The sequence below is a fragment of the Podarcis erhardii genome (assembly GCF_964252035.2).
Source record: "Podarcis erhardii genome assembly, chromosome: 6".
NCBI lineage: Eukaryota > Metazoa > Chordata > Lepidosauria > Squamata > Lacertidae > Podarcis > Podarcis erhardii.
In genome coordinates, this window is record NC_138510.1 from 82,764,548 (window position 1) to 82,787,310 (window position 22,763).

Sequence of the window (22,763 nt, forward strand, 5' to 3'; positions counted from 1 at the left end):
TCTCAGTGAGCAGATCACAATTTCCAGGGATCAGGTAAATAATTTTCCCCCACCAAAATTGTCACCCATACATTATTTCAGTCAGCAGAGTACTCACAAATGTTTCCCTGTTCACATTGCTTTGAGCATTTGAGACATGCCACTTGTTTTGTTCATAATTCATTTCTTTAAAATTCCTGTGGCTGAGTCGCTAATGAGTTGAGTTCTTGACATTGCCGTTCTTTGAACGTGTAAATCACTATGAAAATATCATTAGAGTCTGTAAAAGGAGTGGAAAGAGAGAAAGCAAAAGCCAGGTATGACTTATTAATTAGGTCAATGTTAAGGATAAAATTGATAACATTGCCAAAAGTTTAGCAGCACTGGAGAAGAAGGAAACAAGTGTTGTGGATGGAACATGCATCCCTGTCCTTCCAAAATCCTGCCTGTCAGAAAAATAATTATTATATGAAAGAAGATGTTCACCTACTGAACTGATTTAACCACTGGTTTTTAGGACCTTTAGCAGTTCGAAAGCACGTCAAAGTGCAAGTAGATAAATAGGTACCGCTCCGGTGGGAAGGTAAACGGCATTTCCGTGCGCTGCTCTGGTTCGCCAGAAGCGGCTTAGTCATGCTGGCCACATGACCCGGAAGCTGTACACCAGCTCCCTCGGCCAATAAAGCGAGATGAGTGCCGCAACCCCAGAGTCGGTCATGACTGGACCTAATAGTCAGGGGTACCTTTACCTTTACCTTTAGGACCTTGGAGCTTGGAAAGCCCCTTCTATGGTGGCTCACCGCAGAATATGGTGGCTGTTTTATCCCTTCACATGGCAGATAAACAGCACTTACAATATGTATTCCAGAGGTGATTTGGAAAAGAGATTGGTTTCTCCTGAAGTGCACAGAAGTAATGTTTTGTATATTTCAACCAATTTCAAGCTAGAACTAGGGAAAACTTGGAGAGAGCTTGTACATGTGACTTCATTTTTATTTGGCAGTCCTGGGGAAGGAGAAAGGCTGGCTGGTGTATCAAGAGTTCCATGACAGTATGTATTTTGGATAATGCTCCACATATCATTTACTCTTCCTGTATCACTCTGGCTCTGGAACTATCCTGTGTTGCTTAGATCTAAGCTGTCTTAAAGACTATATTCCCTCATATAAACCTGCCTGGGTTTTGAGATCTTATGGGGAAGCCCTTTTTCAGTCCTGCTACCCTCACAGGCACACTTTATGGGGACACGGAAAAGGGCCTCCTTGGTGGCTGTTCCCAGACTCTGGAACTCCCTCCCTGGAAAAGCTAGCTCCCTCCTTGTTGTCTTCAATGCAGTTCTCACCACATTTACTTAGAGGTAGCTCTTGCCAATTTCAGTTGGATGTCAACCTTCATGCTACAGCACCAGGGGTGAACCATCTAGTTAGTCCTCTCCTCTTGTCACTTTCCTACTTCTTGGCCTCTACTTTTTTTTTCTCACTCTCCATGCCTGCTTTTCGTGAATGGCAGAAGCAGATGCATAAAGGTGTACGGATGAACAAATCTGCCAGTTTCGGCTCTCTCCATTCCCCATTTGAACTTGGGACCTGTTGCATGCAAAGCACACACTCTCCCAATCATACACAACCCTTCCCAATGTTGAAATTAGAAATACAGGTGCGAAAATCATGTTTTGCCCATGAGATTAGAGATGGTATAGTGTCATGACAAAAAAAATGGCTTTCCACATTTGATCTGTTATACCCCATAACGGTAATAATTTTAAATTCTCACAGCATTTGTACCCTCAATTCACTTCTATGACCAAAATTTATAAGACTTCTGAGTCCAGCACTGGGTATGCAAAGCCACATCCAGATTATCAGATTTCATGGTTTGTAGGTGGACATGAGTATAAACTATTCCCACATTAGCATTTTCACTTACCTTGCTTTGCAGGTAGATTGCCCTGGAGAGGAATCGTGGGGAATGCCCTGCCCTCCTAACCACCATGGATAGGCTGAATTTGAATTCTTGGTTTGGCGGGAACCCAGAAGCCATTGCAATGGCCAAGAGGCATGGCAACAGCCAAGAAGGAAGGGGCATGGCTGCAGTAGGATGCAGAGCCCCATGCTGGGCCACAAACATTGCCCACCATTGGATTGGTGAGCGGCCATTTAGGGCCTCTGAGGGAAATATTAACACTCTTATTTCCTAATTAAACACAAAAGTGTGAAATGTAACCAGATATGTTCACAGTATTTCTTGGGATTTTGATCTCATGAGGTTAATCAAAGAAAAGGGTTATACAAATTGATTTTTTAATACATTATTTTATTTTATTGCTCTGTGTGCACAATAACTCTCTGGATTTTCCATTGACCCCCTTTTAAAAATCTTCAAGGAGAATATTTGACTCTGGGGTTGTTTCTTTACCTCCACTGAAGCTTTTTTTAAGAGACTGCTGAAGGTTTGTAATGATGAAGCAAGATTATAAAGAAAAACAGTCATTACTCTTGCAGCCCTTTTTTCTTCAATTAGTATTTCTAATCACATTAGACATGTTTCCAGTATCCAGAGAGGATGCCTGATCCCTACAGCTATCGTGAACCATTAACTTTAATTAAAATTTACAAGTCTAATGTTGTTACATCTGCTAAAAGCATTAACTGCCATATTAATTACCAAAATGTTAATGTTGCGTTAAAATATGAATGTTCCCTTTTGACAGATCCTCTCTGGTCCCACACTCCACACCCCCACCTTGCTGGAACGTGTCCTAAAAACTGCAAAATCTGAAGGAAAAGCATGAGCAGGAACTGAAATAATAAACAATACCAGTAAAATGTTTATCTGAAGATAAAGCTTCCTGGCCAAAAATCTGGCAAAGATCAGTGTCTAAAATAAATACGTAATGATTATTTCATGTCTGACATACTATGTTAGAATTGCAAAACTTTATTTAAAAAATACTCCATAAGGTTGGGATAAATTGCTCCATAGAGGAACTAGATACTTATACTGCATATGCACACAATGTGGATTTTTTTGTTTTATTTTGCAGGTTAATGTAATACATAAGACTTCATTCTCAACTCCTTACAACTTTTAGGGTATTTGAGTTCAGGAGGGAGAAAGAGGAAATAAACCCTCCTTTCATTTATATTACTTTGGGAGTGGGTCTCAGAATTCATATTTGCATGAATTAAATTATATCCCTTGTCTGGGATATAAAGAAAAGTGTGTATTTATGGAATGCATATTCAGATATTAACCCTCAAGTGCAGGTCTGTTCACACAAAGTTGCAATTTCACAAACAGATTTCCTATGGAAAAGTTACAGAGGAGACTAATCTGGATCACTAGCAAGAGACGCAGACATATCACCAGTTGGCACAGTTCCCACAAAGTGTTTGCACAGAAATGAACCTGTAACATATACCAAAAAAATAAATAATCATTATTGTATAAGCATGAAGTATATGCAATTTGCAAGAAAATTCCCTTTCGGTGTGGTGGATCAATCTCCATGCCAGATAAAGTAATGTGGGTAGCAGCCCATACTTTTCACCTACATTCATGTCTGAAGCTATATGAAAACCTAGGATCTGAGCTCTAAGATTGAATCCTTTTCTTTGCCGTTTTGGTCAAAGATATACACATGGAAAGCTCAGGAAACCAAAACCCTGATATTCTAATTCCTTTTCTTCTGATTTTATAGGGTCATATGCATCACTTGATATCTAATTACTCCACAATTGATGGATTGCCACTGAATTGTTCACAGTCCATTGAAAGGCATTATGTTGAAGTAAGCAGAGGTGATAAAGTGAGGTGAGGTGATACAGTTGTTAGTGTCTGTTCTGCAATGACTTCCACCAAAATGGAGAAAACCTTACAGGTGCATAGGAACCAAGCATAGAAAACACAGGCCTCGGTTTATTCCTGTACACTTTGAAGCTATCCTCTAACAATGGTTTCCTTCTATGTCTTGACTTGTTCCTACATACTAGTTTCACTTGATGCCAAACCATTAAATTATAAACAATAAATATGCATATATAAAACAGTCATTAGATCAGGCATGAGATGAATTGGATCCTCTTGTGTTGTTGGACCAGCTCCCATCATCACTGATCATTGACCATGCTGGCTAGGGCTGATGGAAGCTGGATTCTAAGAACATCTGGACCGCCAAAGGTTCCCTATCCCTGCCTTCCATTATACACTTTGGTGTAACTGCAGTCTTAGATGTCACTTCTCTAAATGCATTCATATCTTTCAAAAAGTAACACACAAAGTGATTGCGAGAGGAAAGTGCATTCTGGCTGAGGCCCAATGTGGACTTTAAGAAGTAGTAAGGGCAAAAGAAGCAAAATTTTCAGAAGGAAAAAAGAAAACCATTTCTCAGTCTAATACAGGCAGTGCCAGAGATAGTGTGAGATTTTGGGAAAGTACTGCTGGTGTTGTTGGGTCTATGGTGGCTCCTTCACACATCCAACCCATCACCTAATGCTGTGGTCACCATGTGATAAACATTCAGGTTTATCACCAGCTGTTAAATAAATGGTTGGAAATAAAAGTTGATATCCTCCTTAAAAATCAGCAAAAAAAGTCCATCAATTTCAATGTGATTATGTTGTGTGTTTTCAGAAACATTTCTTTTTTTAAAAAAAAAAAAAAAGATTATTTGTGGTGCATAATAAGCCAACTCAAATCATGAGCCAAATGTGTGATTCTTTTATTCCCTGTAAAGAACAATGAGACTGTCATAATGTAGCTGTTAAAATTAAGCAATCAAGAGAACAGGACGCTGAAGTGTACACTTCTGACAAGCAGCATAGAAGATCTACAGGCAAAATTAAGATTCACGCCCGTAAATTTAAAATATAGGATATGGCATGGAGTTTAACAGTACTTATTTGCAATCATACTGAGAAATTAGGTGGCATACTGTTAACTTCAGTCATTAAAATAATTATTCAACTTAGAAGAGATGTAACCCAATTATATGCTAATTATGAAATTTGCCACAATCTTTAGAAGATCAAAGATTGAACACCTTCAAAAACTATAATACATAGACTCTAACAAATCTGTATACTAGGCCAAATGTTGCATTAGTTGCAAAATGTAACTTCTTTCTAATAATTAATTCTGGGTTCCATATTTCTTGCATATTCAAAATACAGGAAATAAATGGCTTGGGATGGATGGGAATCTCCTATAACTTCTGGCTTTGAGGAAGCAAAATCAAGTTATGTTCTGAGGAGGAAGTAGTTTTTGAGGCTATTTTCTCAAAGCTCTCCTAGCATGGTATTATTGGGTTTTAGCACGGTTCAGTGGAGGCTGGTCCATTAGGGCAAAGTGCTCTGCTAACTTCATTCTGTCCTCAGCTATCCTCCGCCTCCTTACCTCCTTACTTGCAAGCCCAGGAGGCTATCAGCTTCTTCCTTAGTCTCAATGTTGCCCTTGTAGAGCTCTGCAGGGAAATGGATGGGGGCAAAGCTAGAATTACTTGACTCCGCCTCTCATTGGCTCTAGCTTCACTTACTGTTGCTCTCACTGCCTTCTCCCTATCAGCAACAATGGGCACTAGCCACCACTGGCACAGATGCTGTGTTGGGGAAAGGACTTGTGCAAACCACTCAACCTAAAAACTGGTACCTGGAACAGGGATGAGCTAACTTCTGTCCTGTTTGGCCTCCTTTCTTCCCTGCACTCCCTGTACTCAACTGCTGTATGTTGTATTTACAACAGGAGAATACATAACCAGGATGTTTAAATAGTTAAGGCATAATGAATCTGTGTCGAGTGATCCTAAATAGGCATGCAAGAAGCGGTGCCGATGGATTAGGTTATTATCCACCGTTCCAGGGTTCTTTGCAAGAATTCAACTAGCAGCAAATCAGCTTGGCCCTCATCATTTGTCTTTCACCTATGAAAACCAGATTTCTCTTTCTGTGCTGAAATCCTAATTGCCTAGCAGCAAACAATTATATATCCACAACCCATGGAACAAAATGACCTACAACTTTGACTGTTTCTCAAGTCTTGTCTGCAGACTCTTTATCCCTCTGGAAAAAAATGGTTTGCCAAATTCTCATTTTCAAATGGCTAGCAAATACCAGTGGTGACATGCTGGCAGAAGTTCCTCTTGCCCTGAAGCAGTGCAAGTGGAACATAAAGTGCCTTCTCCAGTATTAAATCATCTGCTGCCTTCTGCCCTTTACGATCAGTGATACAGATCTTCTTCCATGTTCCATCTAGTTACAGATAGGTAGCCGTGTTGGTCTGCCATAGTCAAAACAAAACAAAACAAATTCCTTCCAGTAGCACCTTAAAGACCAACTAAGTCAGTTCTTGGTATGAGCTTTCGTGTGCATGCACACTTCTTCAGATACACTGAAACAGAAGTTTCCAGACCCTTCTATATAGTGAGAAGGTGGGGAGGGGTATTACTCAGAAGGGTGGTGGAAATGGGTGATTGGCAGATAGCTGTGATGAGCCTGTTGACGACTCTTAACGACTGCAATAGGTCTTACAGGAAAAAGCAAGGGGTGAAAAGGTGAAAAATGGCTTGAGAAAGAGAACTGTCATTGTCCAGGAGAGGTTGCAGATCTCTGATGATGCGTTGTACTGTTTTAACTTGGGAGCTGTATGTGATGACTAGAGGTGTTCTGTTAAAATACCCAACAGATGAAGTTAGACAACAGATCAACAGAGCCAGACTGATACCCAGAGAGAACTTGCTGCAAGACAGACCCAAAAAAGAAAATAACAGAACACCTCTAGTCTAGAGATCTGCAACCTCTCCTGGACAATGACAGTTCTCTTTCTCAAGCTCTGGGAGGAAGACCTTTCATTGCCTACAGACAGCCACCCAGTCTTAAACAACTCCTAACCCACAATAATACTACAACCAGACCTAACACGGACACTGGCACCAGAGCCTGCAATAAACCCAGATGCCAACTTTGCTGCCACATACACCCGGACAACACCATTACTGGCCCCAACAACATCACACATACCATCTCGGGACTATTTAATTGCTCATCGTCTAACATTGTGTATGCCATAAAATGCCAACAGTGTCCTTCAGCTCTCTATATTGGACAAACAGGCCAGACCTTACGCCAAAGAATAAACGGACATAAATCGGACATCAGGAATCACAAGACAGAGAAACCAGTAGGAGAACACTTCAATCTCCCAGGACATTCTATACAAGATCTCAAAGTAGCTGTTTTACTACAAAGGAATTTCAGAAATAGACTGGAAAGAGAAGCTGCTGAATTACAACTTATCACCAAACTTAAAACCATGGAGAAACCTGGTCTGAACAAAGACCTTGGATTCTTATCTCATTATACATGACAAAGCCATTTTTCACCTTTTCACCCCTTGCTTTTTCCTGTAAGACCTATTGCAGTCGTTAAGAGTCGTCAACAGGTTCATCACAGCTATCTGCCAATCACCCATTCCCACCACCCTTCTGAGTAATACCCCTCCCCACCTTCTCACTATATAGAAGGGTCTGGAAACTTCTGTTTCAGTGTATCTGAAGAAGTGTGCATGCACACGAAAGCTCATACCAAGAACTGACTTAGTTGGTCTTTAAGGTGCTACTGGAAGGAATTTGTCATGTTCCATCTAGGCTAGGGAGTTCCATCTTAGCGCCCTTTCTGTACTGGCACCTCAAGTCGTACTGGAAATCAAGTCGAGTTCTGATTTCCACTGCCAATCATATAAAAGACACATCTAAAACACTGTTTACAGACATGCATTGGTGGATTCATTTTTCATGGATGCAGCTTGGTTTCTGTTGAGCTGTTTCTAAGAAATACGGCATTGTGTTAATATTCTGTTTTGCCATGATAGAAATAGAAATCCATAATTTGATGGATATATTGTCCAAGGTTGCTGCCAGATGACCTGTCTGTTGAGGGTCCATTCTGATTTGTTTGGACAAATTTCACAGGCAGTTTATATGACACTGTCTGTTCATTGAGCATCCGTCCTGGTTTGTTGTTGAGGAGGTAATGCAATGTCATGTCAAGCAGTTGTCATCCCATACTTTGTTGTCACTTTCCTTAACTGCAAAACATCCATTTTTTAATGGAAGCAGGTTTGATACACAGGTGTTCCATATCCACTTCAGTTGTGCAACCTGAATTAGCACTGAAACCCACCTGCAAAACAGCAGGTGTCTGGAAGCACCCCAAGACCCACAAGGGAGAAAATGATGGCCTGAGGGAGTTCCATTCCCTCTTCACACACTTCAGTCCTGGGATTCATAGAGAAGCGATTTAAAGCACCAACAATCAAACATTCATTTAATCCTGGCATAGGCAAACTCGTACCTCCAGATGCTTTGGGACTACAGCTCCCATCATCCCTAGCTAGCAGGACCAGTGGTCAGGGATGATGGGAATTGTAGTCTCAAAACATCTGGAGGGCCGAGTTTGCCTATGTCTGATTCAATCCCAAAATGCCACAGGCACATGCAACTCCCTCCCTTGTCCACTGTAACAACCCGCCTGGCTGGGGAAGAAAAGACTTGCAGGACAAAAAAAGAAGAAGGCGGCTGCTTGAGCAAGGCAAGCTGTATTTACTAGTAATTATTTTTTTTAAGAGGCCTTCGCAGAGAGCTCATGCTTGCCCTACTACGAGATGCAATCACCCCTTTGCAGCTTCAGCTTCTGCTACTTCTAAGCATAAATCAGTTCCCTGAAAGCACCTTTTATTTATTCTGCTTGACTGGAATAATTCAATGGATGACTCACTTCAGTGAAGTTACTTTGCATGTAGCCAGCCCAAACCCAAAGGCAATCTTCTCATGGGCTTCGCACAACACATTTTCCACTGAAAATGGTAACAACAATAGTGATTACCCTTTTTTTCCTTTTTAAAAAATGAAATGGGTGTCTGAAAATGTTTCCTAATTTCATGCCAGAAGGCAGCTCACTTCTGTGGGCTTTGATTAGCTTGTGTACTGTTCACAGCCTGGAGCAATTTCTGTAAAATTAAGTTGGGGTTGGGCAGAGCAATGTGGCCTCTCTCAAGACAAGTGCCAAGAGATGGCTTTTTGCTAAACCTCATTTTGTAACTTGGGTACCAAAGATTTAGAAAAATAGTGGGCTAAAGCAGAAAGAGCACATTTGCTACAAAATAAGCTCCATTCTGTTCCATAAAGTTACTTTGTTCTCAGTGGGAATTTATTTTTAATTCCATTTAAGTCCCATCTTTTCCTCCAAGGAGCTCCAGTTGGCATACATATGGTTGTCTGCCTCCTCATTTAATTCTCACAACAACCATGTGAGATAGGTTGCGCTGAGAGGCAGTGACTGGCCCAAGTCACCCAATGAATTTCATGGCAAAGATAGGATTTGAGCCCTGGGCTCCCATGTCCTAGTCTGACAGTCTAACCAGTACAGCCAAACCCCCTCTCCCCACTTATGTGAGGGTTACGTTCCACGTCATCACATGGGTACGCCTGTCCCATTCTGTCCTCTTCCAGTGCCAATTATGGCATTTGTGTATGCAGTCACACATGCATTGAATGTGCACAAAATGGGAGTTGCCTGTATTCCACATTGGCTGGAATCAGTTGGAATCATTCCTTTGAAATGGGTGGCATAAGTGCAGTTTAAAATAGACTTTTTGGATACAAGCACTACCAAAATCTATGTAACTTACTTTTAAGTGGGTGTGCTTAGTTAGGGCTGCAATCCTGTATCCGGTCACCTGGGAGCAAGCCACATTGAGTTAAATGTATAGGATTGCACTGTAAGCTCAGGGCTTTTATTTATTTATTTTTATTGTCTTGGCTTTCAATTGCCTCACAACTCTTAAGCATTTCTGAAGGTTTTATTCTTCCCATGTTGTGCTGTATGAATTTCATGTCCAATAAACTGTCCTCCAGCAAATGTCTTTTCATATAGATCAGTATTCCACAGAGGTCCTCAGATATTGTTGAACTACAACCCACATATCCCCAAGTCAGCATGACCAATGGTCAGGGATAATGAGAGCTGTAGTCTAACAAAAACTCAGGATGAAAAGTTGGAGGAGGTTGGTTTGGGTTTATTAAATGTATTGCTTCCCATTGCAAAATGTCCCAAAGTGATTCACAAACAGAGCACAAACACAATAATTAAAAAATTACACATTGGCATGTTAAAAACATACAAACATCCAATTATTGGTGAAGCTCAAATGCCTCTCATCAAAACAACTACAGAGTTGGTGCCCATCAATGGATGCACATGAAAACTAAGTCACAATGCAGAATGCAAGCTGCTGTTTCTAGAGACCCTGGGAAATGACACCTCAGGCGACTCACATTAACAAATGTTTAACAAGCCATTCTCAAAGCACAAAGTAAGGACTGTGATTAGCCAGGGGTAGGCGCTAGAAAATAACTATCCTGATAAACAGGGGCAGTATGAGCATATGCTGTCAGGACAATGGACCTTTTGCTGATCTTGAAGCCAAACGTTGCTGATGTTGAAGCCTAACTTTACCACCTTCTGAAACCATTTCTGGAGGTGGAAGCAAAGGACTGGCTGGTATTCACTGTACTTGCTGCTTATATTCTCTCCCTCCCTCCCCCCCCCCATTCCAGTGCAGTCCTGCTTCAACAAGCAACAGCCGTAAATTACCACTGATGCTCCACATTGCAGTGAGGGATCCCCAGCCGCTGCCAACTGAGCTGATGCTCTCCAAAAAGCAGGCAGCTTAGGACATGTTTCCATGCTTTCCTCATTATAAGGCTGTGTGTTGGTGAAAAGGCAACTGCCTTTTTACAGGAACAAATTAAGCCTTACAAGCCTCATAATTTCTAATTGCAAACATTTGTCTCGCTTTGTTTCCTTTGGGCACCCATCTCTTTCCCCGCTCCCCCAGTCTTCATTTTGGCACACAGACTGACTTTGAAAAGCAAACTAGAAGCACCTTTTCCTTTCAGCAGTTGGTGGGATGGGACAGGAGAGAGACTGGTTGTCAGAATGCCGTCTAGTAGTATAATGCACTGGAGAGCCATGTTACTGCCTTGTAAAACAGTGAAGCCTTCCTATTACTGGTTAATTAAAAGGCCAAAGTAAGGACACACTTTTATTACCTCTTTTAAAGATATGTTCACAATGCATGTTATCAGGGAAAACTTCAAAGGTGCATAGTGCTCCCCCCCTACCACCTCCCACAGTATAAGCTTTTACTTGAAAACATGCTCAGAATCAATGGCAGGCTGTTGGCACCGAGCCTTCCTGAACTTGGGAATTAACCAAACTATTTTAATAAACATATGAAAAGCCGTGTTGCTTCTAAATAAAACTGAGCCTTTAAAATGCTACTAGGGTACTCAGAAATGTCCCAGTGAGTTCATTGAGACTTACTTCCAGTTAACTTGGTATAGTAGGGTGTGTGGAAGCTCCGGTCTGTGGGCCAAATATGGTCCTCCAGGCCCCTCTTCTTGGACCGCATAACTCTCCCCAGTCCACACTGTTAGAGTTGTTGCAAATCTGGACCATGTGCAGAGTAGAAATGAATTTGCTTGCTCTCCACCACAGGAATGAGTTACTAAACATTGCAGAACAGTCTTAAAATAGTTACAAATGAACATTTCAAGATACAAGGTAGCACATTGCTCTTAACCAAGCAAGCTGTGCTGGTCCAGGGGGGGAGGTTACCGTGGGGCAAGGTCCGGGACCTGAGTTGAGGGTCGGCAGACAGTCCTCCTCGGGCAAAGCGGGGTCCACAGCGGGAAGACGGGCAAGGACAGGAACTCTGGGGGAAACAGGACTGGATGTTGGCCGAAACAGCTCATCAGCAACGTTGCTCCCGCAACCTGGGACCAGGCTGGCTGGCCTTTATCTTCTCTGAGGCCAGGGGCGGTCCCGGCCCCCAGGAGACCCGCCTCTCCTGGCCTTAAGGCGAGCACTCCTCCTGGGAGAAACCAGTTCCCTTCGCCTCTCTGCCCTGAGCCTCTGCAGTTCAGGAGAGGCTGAAGGTTTACTGGGCCCAGGGGGAGACTCACCTGTAGGCACTGAGTCCTCAACCACCTCTGGAGCCAGAGTGGATTCACCTGGTGCCTGCTCCTGAGGATCCAGCACAGGTGCAGGCGCTTCAGAATCAAGGCCCTGCCCCAGTTCAGCTGGCCCTGGAGGCAGGGACTCCTGTGCAGGCTGGGATTCCTCCGGTTCAGCCTCTGAATCAGATTCCCAGGCCATCACACAAGCAATGTTGTCCCATCTTTTTTAAGCCCTTAAAACAGTTCAATAACTTCCCTCTCTCTGATCCCAGAGAGCTCCTATGCAAGTATCTGGCTTGATCATCATCAAGCTTAGCTTCTTCTACTACTGCTATTGCTGGCTTTATCACTGAGAAAACAATGTGTTCTCAGGTTTCACTTTCCTGAAGAGAAATTGTGGCTTGGGTATCCAGCTATGAACCATCAATTAGCCTGAAGACTGAAATGGAAAATCTTCAACCTTTTCTGCCGCATTTGCCAGAGTGAAACCTCCTGCTTAATACAAACTTCTCTGCTTTACAAATGCAAACCTTTACATAAGTTATTCAACTTCAGTGTCAATAAACGTTACATTTTATGCATATTAAATATTATATATTTAATACACAAACCCTCACTGGCCCCACTATGCCTCCTGGGTATTTTTACTTAGAGTCTGATAATACTTGTTTGTTTGTCTGTCTGTCTGTCTGTCTGTCTGTCTGTCTGTCTGCTTGCTTGCTTGCTTGCTTGCTTGGATGGGTGGGGGATAGAGAGTGTGTGGAAACTAGTCTGTGATACAGATGCAATATTTACATCCCTTGTTCCAACCCATTTTGCCTCTGGCTCAATTACCCTCTCCCGACAGGGCTGCTTTTTGTTCTGATCAGAAAGCTTCCCTACTTTGTAATATTTTCAAGCACAAAGAGAGGGTCATTTTATGTTTTGTGTAGGGAGGTGTGTAAATGCTTTGGATTCTTTAAAAGTTACACTCTTTCCATCTAGTGTTATGCAATGTGACTTTGGTTGGTTTGCGAACACTATTTCTGCAGAACTATGAGTGCCATAGGAGGCATGGGATGTTTATTTATTTATTGTTTTCATGGGTGGATCACTGCAACATTCCCATATAACCCTCGGTGGCCAGTGGACCTGATTGCTTTGTGTGACTTAAAACACAGATGGGGAACTTTTTGCAAGCCAAGTGTCACATTTCCATCTAGGGAAACTGGGCGGGGGGGGGGGGGGCTATGCCAGCAGCAAAAGTGGGTGGAGCAATGAATGTAACTTTTACCTTTCTACAGTAGGCTAATTTCGCCACACACACATCCCTCTCTATTCTCCATCCAGACAAGCAAGAAGCATTATTAGAGCACAAGGATTCATTCTAACTAGGCAAAACCACTCATGGAGGATGCAGTGCAGAGCCAGTAAGTGCTGTGGCTGTCATGGGCGTAGCCAGGATTTTTGTGGGGGGGGGCAGGCTTTTGTTACGGGAGCAGAACCTCTGATTTGTATTGATTTTTACTGATTTAGTGTCTGATGGGCAGGCCTGGAGAAACATATCTGGCTCCCAGGCCTTAAGTTCCTCACCTTTGCCAGAGAAAGAGAGAGAGAGACCCCGCAACACACACCCTTTTTGTCTTCCTTTGAGGAATCTGAGCATCACTGATACAAGAGACTTAACTTCTTCCAGAACCTCCTGCCTTGTATATGGAAAATCTTGTATTATTAACAGAGCGAATTGAGACAGGTCTGGCTCTAACTTCCCAAATACAGTTGTTTGCTCCTGGTGACATCATTTCTATATAAGGCCAAGAGCTTAACCCTTTCAGCTACAAGCCTCAGCACCACACATGTCTTGCGCAATTTCAGTTGCCTCTCCTGCATCTGTTCCAGAAGAATGCAATCCAAACAAGAACTGGAGAAAGATCATTAAGAACCAAACATTTGTATGTGTCTGCCTAAACAAAAATTAACATTCCCTCAAAGCTTGTTCTTCTTCTGACAGCTAATACTGATTATTAATGAGGCTGACATTTGCATTTCACAATGAAATTCTCTGCTGCAGAATTGACTGGATAATTAGTGTGATTTGGAGCTGCTCCAATGCTATGGATGTCCTGCATGGGAGGAACATGAAAACCATGTACAGAGAGAGACATGCAGGGCCAGCCCCAGAGCTTTTGCTGCCTGAGGTCAAGTACGAGATGGTGTCCCTCTCCCACATTCCATGTTCAGAGGCCAACCAGACCAGAAGCTGAATCAACACTGTGGATGGGATAGCATCCTCTACTACACATGAAGTCAGCATGCTAGTTTAGAGGATGCACCTTGGCTGGGGGTGAATTAGGAATGGCTAGAGGACTTCAGCTGGTGTGAAGCTGTTTTGAGATACAATGCATGAAACAGTAGTATCGTATAACAACGTACAGGATACATATGCATTTTGGATAACATTGTATGAACAAAGATAAAAAACCCACCACTATAAACCCAGTGAGTTTACCATAAGTCGGAGTGCAAACATAGCCATGTAGTCCAATGCCACATTGTTGTCCAGAGTGCAAAACATTGCAGTGCTAAACCTTACTAACTACTTTGCGATACAACGGATTGATTTTCAGATTTCATCAGGGTTGGCAGCCACTCATTGATTGTGAATTGGATGCAGGAAAGAAAAGAGAAAAAATAAGAATGCACTGTCAGGGCTTTTACTGTGCAATGTCTGGATGTTTTTAATGATTTTTTAATGTTCTGTTGACAGGCATACGAAAAGCAGTGCAAAATGCAGAGATGATAAGACATCCCTGCAGGATTTACATAAGCGGGGGAGAGAGATCATTTTCTATAGCACAGAACACAATGTAAGCACAACAGCAAAATTCAGCAGAATTATTTTTGCAAAACACAGGCATGTTTCTTGTGTTTGGTTTCTAAGATGTTGTCGTAAATCAAAGTTCAGGAGAAGCTTTTCTTTTTAATTCAGGCACAAATGTGAAGGAAGGTGTTGCCTTCGCAAGCGTGTGGGTTTCCAAAATAACTGGATTCCTGTTTGCCTAGCCCAGGAATCCCACAGTTTGTCTGTGTGCAGCTGGTTCAGCACTCCTTGTGGCTTGAACAAATGGAGCACTGCTGCTGTGAAGGAACACAGAGCACATTCAGACACAGGACTTCCCTGTGGAAAAGACTACAGCTTAGTGGTAGAGGAACTGTTTTGCATGCAAAAAATCCCAGGTTCAATCCTCAAGCAGGGCTGGGAGCTGCCTATCCTAGAAACTCCTGTTAGTAAGTGTAGACAATACTAAACTAGACTGAGCAATGTTCCTGTGGGCATCAGTGGCCCAGGAGCAGAATTCTGAGGGGGCGCAACCTGGTGCCCCCGCAACAGGCTCCCTTGCCAAGGCTGTGTGGCTGTCACCTTTTGGAGCTGTGGGGAGGTGATCCGCACTCAGGCGAGGCTTTTGGGACTGCAGTGCCTCCTCCTCGTCACAGCTGGTGAAAGGACGCCTGTCCCTGCACAAAACTCCTGCCAACCAGATTATGGACTTTTCCAGTCCTTTCCCAGCACCTCCCTACCAGCATGTGTCCATGTTGTGGCTCTGGTGCTGCTGGGATGCTCCCATCGGAAGCTCACTGAGCTGAGAGGGTAAACACGGCAACCAGCAGGCAAGCTCTGTGAGGAATGGCTGCCATGGGCACAGCAAAGTCCGCCTGTTGCCTCCCATGCGATGCCCACAAGGAGGTTAGGGAGCAAAATCCTTGCCTTGACCTGGGCACTGCCGACACTGCTACGCCACTGGTGGGCAAGGGTGGCAAGGGGAGGTGAAAGTGTATGAATGCAACTTCACTTCTCCAACAGCAGGTGACAGCACCTTGGCAGAAGTTGTGACCATAAACCTTTGACCAGCATTTGCTATCGCAGCCAGAATACTGAATTGTGACCTTGTGTCCTATTGCAAGTAACATTTCCCATTCAAAGCATCTTCTGGATTTTGCAGGGACAGCAGCCAATTGCCATTTTTCATTTGCTGCTCAAGCTACCCTGGTGTGCAGCATACATGCAATATATTGGGGGATATCTTTGGAGAAGGGCCATAGCTTAGTGGTCCTTCCAGCTTTGATTTCCCAGCATCTCCTGGTAGGGAGAAAGCCTCCTGTCTGAAACCCCAGAGAACTGCTGCCAGAGTGTGGGCTCTCCATTTCCATGGGTGATGTGCATCAGCATGGGATGTTCTAAAACTCATTGTGATTAGAGCAAACTGTTCACCAGTCTCAATTGTGCCAGTCATCAAGGTGGTCCTAGTTCTTACTTGTACACCTCAGTTTTCTGCTTTGGCTGTCTTCCTCCTTATCTGCTTACCTCCTCCCTCCTCTTCATTCAACCTACTGCCCTTGATTCCTGAAGGGGCATTGCTAATTATACAGTAACATTCAATTAGAAATATGATTGCCATGTTCAATTAGGCATGCTGGTTTACCGGCTATTGTTTGCATATTTTATTTAAAGCACATGAAGGAACATTGCCTTGGTTTAACAGTGTGACAGAGTGAATTTATTAATTGACGGCCACTTGAAATGCCATCTTGATTGTTGGTTAGACCGCTACTTGGTTTTCCTCCAATAACTCCAGCCTCTCGCTGTCTTTGGACTATTAAACCATGCAGCCATTGCTATCATGACACAACATGGCAATAGGGGGTGGAAGGGAAACCAGTTGTAGGAGAAACTTTCTGTAGATGGCATCAGCACTTAACAACAACACTTTCTACACTCCTTCAGCCATATTAGATTGGCTCCAATGCCACATCATCAAAGACAATAATTATCATTGCAGTCACAGCCTGCTAGAGCCTAATGTTAAAGAAGGCTACTGTGAAGCATTTTTATTCTCATGTACTATATTCTATTTTATTTTATTTTGAGCTGTCTAGGGAACTTCCAGATGAAAAGGCAATATAGAAAACTGTCTATCCTCACCAGGGGCCGCTGATTTCAATGGATCTACTTGGAATATGTCTTACACCACCACTGTTGCTATTCTTAAAGGAGGAAACGGTCCCGTGCATTTAATGCATGGCATACTTTCTCCCTGAGAAGTTAAGCGTAAGGATTTGTGGCAACTGCGGTCTTTGAGGATTCTAACACAGACAGCCCATTTGAAATAATTTATGCAGAGGCTAGTTTTATTGATTTCAAGCCTCCATGTATAGACACTTAGAAATGTAGCCAGGATGGAAACATTCTTTCAAATGTCTGTCACATCAGAACCTCTTTAACGCTTGCTCTTTCCGCACTGTAATGTTGTTAAAGAAATTGCCTGGAAAAACTGGATCATTAAAACCAAATCCAACAAACGACGCTGTATATAAAAACGCAACAAGGAGTTTTTTAAACTTTTAGAATGGTAGAAGTAACTGTTGGATCTCACTCTGGAGCACTGACGTGATGCAAGTTTTAAATCCTCCTGTTGAGAGATGGTCAGGATTAAAAACCACCAAGTTTATTTGCAGCATCCATCTCTGCTTCTGTTCACTTTAGTCTTTTCAATCATTCAGGTTGTGAGAAATAACTGGAACAATGTGTGTATTGGTGAAGGGGAAGTATGAAAATTTATTTTGCCCCCTTCACTCTTAATCATGTTCAGAGGTGAGTGAGCGTTGTTGCTTATATAGCCAAAACAGCAAATTTCACGCATGGGAGGGAAGTATCAACAGGCTTGTGGAAACCCCAAAGTTTGGAAAAGTTTTGTTTTTTTTAAATATTTGAAAGGGGGAGGAATCCCCAAACAGCCCAATGGGGACTGAGCAGTCAAGGAATTCTAGCTGACTGTTGCAGGGCAGGGTCAGAATATGCAAGAAGAGGCATGGTTGAAGAAGAGCACTCCAGACTGGGACATTTTCCTATAGGTTCTACTTATTAGCAGGAAAATGAAATCCTAGTTGCTTAGCTAGCAAGTTGAGGTTGTGTTCAGGTACTTACTATGAACTAATATTAGACGGGTGCCATATCTCTTGCCTTTTCATCGCTTACTGAAACCCTCCTCCAGTAGAGCTGTCTTCCAGGCTGTATCTGTACTGGAACTTAGTTATTTTATCCAGTGCTTTTCTTCTAGGGAAAAATGGTGCTGGTGCTCACCATGAGATTGTTACGGTAAGTGCCACACTTTTAACCAGTGCTTTTCTTCTAGAACCGCCTCTCCCCATCATGATAAACCGTCTCTTCATCATCTGAAGCCCTTCTTCGTGTGCCTCCTCCACGTGAGGTCCAGAGGATGGCAACATGAGACAGGGCCTTTTCTGTAATGGCTCCCTGTTTGTGGAATGCTTTCCTCATGGAGGTTCACCTGACACCTTCATTACATATTTTCAGGTGCCGGGTGAAAACAGTCCTCTTCAACCAGGCCTTTGGCTGATTAATATCCTACAGCCTTTTAAATGTATCAGTGGGAAGGCAGGTTATTGTTTTGGTTTTATTATTTCCTTGTGCTGTATCTTGGATTTTATTCTGTGAACTGCCCTTAAAATTTGGGGGGAGGTGCCAGTACTGCATACCCTTGAGAACCCCCACAAAAAAACCCCACTGTTTTAATCTATCCTTTGTGGAAAGGTGGGGTATAAATTTTAACAACAGCGACATTAACTAAATGATATAGTATTGCTATATTATCCACATTTTATTTATGTTCCACCTTTCTGTTATAGCTTAGGGCAGCATACATGGTTATCTCCCCCATTACCTTCATTTTATACTCACAGCAAGTCTGTGAGGTAGGTTAGACTGGGAGATAGCAGTAGCATAACTGGAGAGGGCAGCAATAAAAATACAATGAAAACCAGCAATACAATTAAAAATACAATCAAAAATCACAATGTATCTAGCGCAGCAGATTTACAGTGGTTACAATGGGCAGAAAAATAATTACATGGTCCCTCAAGACCCTCAGCAGTGTTCATGTGGTCCATGGGTGAGGAAAATGTTGGGACCCACTGGTCTATAGTGACCAGCAGTGACTCTCCAGGGCATGGGTAGCCAAGCTAAGGCCCGGGGGCTGGATCCGGCCCAATCGCCTTCTAAATCTGGCCCGCAGACCGTCCAGGAATCAGTGTGTTTTTACATGAGTAGAATGTGTCCTTTTATTTAAAATGCATCTCTGGGTTATTTGTGGGGCATAGGAATTAGTTCATCCCCCCCCCAAAATATAGTCCAGCCCCCCACAAGGTTTGAGGGACAGTGGACCGGCCCCCTGCTGAAAAAGTTTGTTGACCCCTGCTCCAGGGTTTCAGACAGGGAATCTTCCCCAGCCCTTCCAGTAGATGCCAGGGACAGAACTTGAGAGCTTTTGCATGGAAAGCAGATGCGCTGCCACTGAGCCATGGGCTCTCTCCCTTCTTTAATTTGTAAAACACCTAGTTGTAGGTGCTATATAAATAGAAAGAGCAGAGCAGCAGATGTGGCTAAGGGAGAACACACTCATTTTGCAACTGACAAAATGCCTTGCCACCTCATAGACAGCAGAGATAAGTTACTTTCTCCATCGACTTAGCCAAGACCTGACGAAGAAAATGACCGCGGTTTGACACTGCCAATTTTTGTAAGTGGCTCCTTAGGAATTGTGTCTTCTACGGGCTTCTCTTAGCTTTCGTTTCTTGAAGTGAGTCAGGAAACATTAAGCTTGGAGATACATCTCTCCAACTTAAAAAATAAACGTATAATCTCTTTTCAAACTCCATTGTGGCCACTTTCAAACGGGGGGGGGGGGTATCATTAAACCACTATCCTTTCATCCCTGTTGCCGCAATTAACTGTGAGCTGTCAGTAGGCAAAGCACTTTTCCTGTGGCTAAGAGAGGATTCAAATTTCATATTTAAAAATCTCCTCTAATGAAGGAAGCAGAACAGTAAGAGGATTATCTCTTTCAGATCTAATACAGAAAGGCTGGAGGGCACTTGATTTGTTTTTCCAAAGGCCGTCAACCTCCAGTGCCTCGATGCATTATTTTGACCTGTTATTTATGGCAGCACTTTTAGCCCAAGACTAGATTCTGTACACATTTAATGAACTGGGGTCAGAGAGGGAGGGACACTTTCCTCATAACCCCTACTCTCTACCCTTCAAGAGCAGATCTTCTGGAATATTTTGATTCTAATAACTAATTTGCTGCACATTCCAAAGAAGAATGTTAGGAATTCTGAGTGGGAGAATGCTTTTAGACTCATGCCGTACTTTTGGGTTTCCCACAGGCAGCTAGTCAGTCATTGTGGGCTCAGGATGCTGGACTAGATGAGTCATTGACTGGATCCAGCAGGGCTCTTCATTTCTTAAGAGTTAAGAGAAGAGGCATGGCTAACTTTATATGTCCATCTCTTCCCACAGTTCCAAAGACAAGTGATGTAAATGCAGGGAGCAGGGCTGTCCTGAGACATTTTGTTGCCTTAAGCAAAGAACAAGATGGTACACACACACACACACACACACACACACACACACACACACCAATTTTCACACACAGAAGCTCAACAGTATCTTCCACTGCACCTGTAGGCAACAGACTAGCTTATGGAGGCCACAGTGACCTCCAATATCTAGTCAACGCTCTGCTGCTCATCATGATCTGCCGCCTAAGGCCTCTCTCTATGTTTCAAGGTAGGGTTGGCACCTGCAAGGAGATATGTGCAGTTTGTATCTGCCATGCAGGAGCCACCCATCTCGCCCTTGGGATGAGATCTGTATTGAAGAATAGGGAGCCCTATATGGTTGTCCTCTTGAGTCATGGTGTTCCTCAGTTAAGCTAGCCCAAGCTCATGAGAGAAAACACCCTTCCTTAACCAGATGTTAGCTTCACTCAATGATCTTTGTTTCCTTTCCAGATCTTGATGCACTTGAACATCAGGAACGCTGCATGAACACTGGAGGACTTGGCCAAGGTGTGCCTTGGGGTGGAGGAGTTCCAGCTAGACTTCTCACTGTGGACAGTCATGAGGGAAACAGGTGACCAAGGATGGGCAGTCCAAGATTAGCTCAGCCTATGCCAGGCTAACAGGTTGTTCACCCTAAAGAGCCACACCGGAGTCAGCGGCATTACAGAACCAGTGCATGGAGGCTGTGGGCTGCCCAGATGACAAGAACCCACACCCGGCCTCACAGACGTGGTCTAAAGGAAAGCAGAGCGATACGTTTGGCACCACCTTGGCTGCCAGAGTTGCCAAAAGGATGCAAATAAGGTGCATCCAACCATCTTAGGGACTCTCACTGTATAGGACTACCAGTTTAAATATAAAGCTTCTGGGCAACTATCTTGGAGTTTTTTATTGCCGGGGTCTTTAACCCTTTGTAAACACAATGTTATCTTTATAGGAGCAGCATGTACCGTATTTTTCGCTCTATAGGACGCACTTTTTCCCCTTCAAAAATGAAGGGGAAATGTGTGTGCGTCCTATGGAGCGAAGACGCCATAGCCCCGCGACCCTCTCCCAGCTGGAGAGGTGACGCGCGGCTATGGAAGGAGCCTCTATAGCCGCGCGTCACCTCTCCAGCCGGGAGAGCGCGCGCGGGGCTAAAGAAGCCCCCCGTGACCCTCTCCCGGCTGGAGAGGTGACGTGCGGCTATGGCTGGAGCCTCTATAACCGCGCGTCACCTCTCCAGCCGGGAGAGTGTGCGCGGGGCAAAAGATGCCCGCCGCGTCCCTCTCCTGGCTGGAGAGGTGATGCGCGGCTATGGCTGGAGCCTCTATAACCGCGCGTCACCTCTCCAGCCGGGAGAGCGCACGCGGGGCAAAAGATGCCCCCCGCGACCCTCTCCCGGCTGGAGAGGTGACGCGCGGCTATGGCAGGAGCCTCTCCGCTGCGCCTTTCCGCTGCTCCCTGACCTGCTCTTTGGGGCTGGTGGTGGGCTTCCCCCGCCAGTCCCAAAGAGCAGGTCGAAAGGAACCTGACTCCAGGCTTCCAAGGTAGCCGCCTGAACGGCACCTTGTTTTAGAGCGGGAAAACAAGAGGGGGGAAATTCTCCCCCTCTCTTCGCAGCACCTCCTGCCGCTTCGCTGAAGGGGCGCTGGGCAGAGAGGGGGAGAATTTTTTTTTCTTGTTCTCCCCCCTCTAAAACAAGGTGCATCCTATTGTCCGGTGCATCCTATGGTGCGAAAAATACGGTACATGATACTGCAAGAAATGAAGTTGGCTGTCGTTTCTTTGACAAATGATGCAAGAAAATGAATAAACAACACTGATGTATCTTGGTTCAATCCAGTGTTGACAGCCGACATGCATAACCAGTTGCGATGACATGCACGGTGTCAAGTTATTGTTGCTGAGTTTCTAGGGCAGTTCACAGTTCCAAGAGGACATCCTGCCCTTCTTTATTTGGTTGCTGAACAAGACGAAGGATGACAATTCTGGAAACTCAAAGCGAAGATTTTCGCAGGGAACTGCTGTTTCCTTAATGGTCTGGGTAATTATTATTCAACCTTCTCTCTCAAGGTATCTGGAGAGATCAGAGCTGCTGATGCCAGAGGCAGCTAAGGATAATTCTTCTCAGCGCTGGCCCTTCTGCAAGGATATGTCTATGGAAATAATCCACCTTCCCTTCAGTGGGATTGTTTGCCATTAAATATACATGCAAGGCCTTGCCTCCTCCTTGATTAGACAAGGCAATTTAACATTATGTTTTTCATTGCAGAGACGCAAGCATCAGCATCTCATCTGGCCCCGCAGTGCGATCAAACAACTGATGTAAAAATAAAAAATAAAAATCAAGGACCTTGTCCAGGTATTTGAGCCGTACCTCTCTTCTGTA

The 22,763-nt window shown here is 43.7% G+C and overlaps 1 long non-coding RNA gene across 3 annotated transcripts in view; it reads left to right on the plus strand.

Moving 5' to 3' along the window:
* Positions 1-21,336, plus strand: part of LOC309343994 — a 32,524-nt gene extending 11,188 nt beyond the window's left edge. For all 3 annotated transcript variants that reach the window (XR_014157502.1, XR_014157503.1, XR_014157504.1), the window contains 2 exons: positions 3,680-3,792; positions 20,843-21,336. This is a non-coding gene — a long non-coding RNA (uncharacterized lncRNA). The remainder of the gene's footprint in view (positions 1-3,679; positions 3,793-20,842) is intronic.
* Positions 21,337-22,763: the final 1,427 nt, after the last annotated feature.